The following is a 2,625-nucleotide window of genomic DNA, read 5'->3' as shown; positions in this document are numbered from 1 at the left end:
TGTATCTGTCTTGCCAAACCTCTTCTCCCATCCATGTTTACAGAAACACCGGTGTGTGTGTGTGCATATATACATATTTTAGCTTCACATTAAATCTATACTTTTCTGGGTTTTTTTTCAGTAAGTAGACAAGCAGATTTTTCTTTTGACTCTGTTCAGTGTTAAAGAGTGTGGGGGGGTTGTTGTTGGCTTTTGGGTTTTTTTTTAAACAAAGCTTTGCTCTGTGTTTGTGAATGAGAGAGAATGCTTGTGTCTGGAGGGGTTTAAACAGTTTAGGATTTATATACTTTAAGAAGTAGAGAGAAAAAAGAGCAGGACTGGATTTAACTAGAACCATTGTTGATTTGCATCCTAAAAGGTATCTGACAAGTGTAGTAGTGACTTCAACACAGCCAAATCTCACTAAATTGTTCCTCCTTTCTTTGCCCACTCCAAATGACAAAATCATCACAAAGAGAGGTCTTCAGAGACATCACAGCTCAAGATGTTACCAAAGGCACAAAAATCTTTAGAAGGAAAAGTATTCTTTCTCCTGTCACCTTTAACACTCAGTATACCAGCCTAGTGTCACAAGTCATGTTTAAGGTCAGTGCACAGGAGCTTCCTCAAGACAAAAGGCTTGAAAAGATATCTGCCATGAAGGTCACTGTTCTTTTTTCGATAGTGTTGTGCTGATTATCTGTGCAGATTCCCCATCTGCAGCACAAGTCCTGTTCTCATTGGCACGAATCCCCTGGCTGCAGGTTTTCACTCCGCTTTGAAAATCGACGCTATTTCAGTCCTGGAATAGTTAGTGTAAGGACAGAGGGAGCAAGTGAGTTCACTCTCAATCAACTTTGACCACATTGAAAAAATTATGTATGATGTTTGAACAGAAACATCAGGTTTCAATGAAAGGTGCATGAATCAGGTGAATATAAATCAAATATATCTCTATAAACCAAGCAAAGTTACCTATGCAGAGGAGTTGGGAGTTCCAGGGACAGGAAGGAAGAGCCTCACTCTATCTTGAAAGCTCTATAGTGCCAGTCACAGGCTGGATTATGCAACATACGTGTATGTATACATATGTATGTAGAAGCATACGTGAATAGAATAGAATAGAATAGACTAGAATAGAATAATTTCAGTTGGAAGGAACCTAGAATGATAATCTAGTCCAGTTGTCTGACCAATTCAGGGCTGACCAAAAGTTAAAGCATGTTATTAAGGGCATTATCCAAATGCCTCTTAAACACTGACAGGCATGGGACATCAACCACCTCTCTAGGAAACCTGTTTCAGTAGTTTACTACGCTCTTGGTAAAGAAATGTTTCCAAATGTCAAGTCTGGACCTCCACTGGTGCAGCTTTGAACCATTCCCACGCATCCTGTCACTGGATACCAGGGAGAATAGATCAGCACATCCCTCTCCACTTCCCTTCTTCAGGAAGCTGTAGAGAGCAAAGAGGTTGCCCCTCAGCCTCCTTTTCTCCAAACTAGACAAACCCAGTGTCCTCAGCATGTATATATACAAGCAATATAATGGAAAAGAAAGGGGAGGATGAAACAATATGGTTCACTTATGAAAATTCTACTTAATACCCAGGAACTGTTGAGCATATTCACCTTACACTCCTCGTAGAGGTAATGAAGAGAGATAGGTACCTCCAGAGGCTAATTTAGTCCATTGCTCTGTTATAAAGTAATTAGGCTTCATTGGGTAAGGAGAAATCTGGGCCCTCAAGTTGCCAATAATCTTTAAATGAGCACCTGAACTCCCTCTGCAGCTTGAGATTTACAAAATGTTTCTTCAGCTCCCATCCAAAATGTTTGCATGTTGTGTTACACAGCTTTCTGGAAGAATATTCATGCCACTGTTTCTGGCAAAAAGAATCAGGCAAAAATAACCTTCAGACTGTTAACTTGCCTAAGGCTTTTTTTTTTATATATATTTTCTAGGGAAAAAAACAACATGGTAGTTCCTACATTCAGAATTCTGGTGAACTTTGAACTATACTTAGATTTTATTTTAAAATATATTTAATCCACCAGGACTCAAACTGAAACACAGTTGGTTGCTCTTTCTAGAAAGATTTTGTTTTGCATTCCTGACTTAAACCTAAAACAAATATCACTTTAGATTAACCTCTGAGTCAATAGATTAAATTCTGACCGATGAACAAAGCAAGATATAGATATTTAAAGAAAAACAATGAAAAAATCCATCTCCCTGATTTTTTAGATTTTAAATACCACATGTTCTTTTACTTGCTAAGTTGTTTTTCTCTGGGTTTTGGGATTTTTTTCTTTTTTTTTTTTCATTTAAACAGAAATCCACTTCTTCCACCTTAAAAAGGCTTCCTGGGTAAGCTGTGGTGTTCATAACCTACTCTGCAGCAGAAGGAAATGCCTACGCTCCCAAAACAGCACAGTACATGTGGGAAGTTGGAAACAGCTAGGAAATGATGCTCAAAGTACAGCATTTCTGTTTTGAAAAATCCCTCATTCCCACATCTGGCATAGTTTCACCTGGAAGATGTTGAATGAAATCCTGGGCCCACTGCCGCAGCCAGGCGTTAAGGACCTAATCTGCTTAGGTGCTTTAGAAAATCTTTAGGCATCTACCTGCATCATTACATAGC

Source organism: Charadrius vociferus, unplaced genomic scaffold (assembly GCF_000708025.1).
Source record: "Charadrius vociferus isolate BGI_N301 unplaced genomic scaffold, ASM70802v2 scaffold282, whole genome shotgun sequence".
NCBI lineage: Eukaryota > Metazoa > Chordata > Aves > Charadriiformes > Charadriidae > Charadrius > Charadrius vociferus.
The sequence above is the reverse complement of the archived record's forward strand: the minus strand, read 5'-3'. Positions refer to the sequence as shown.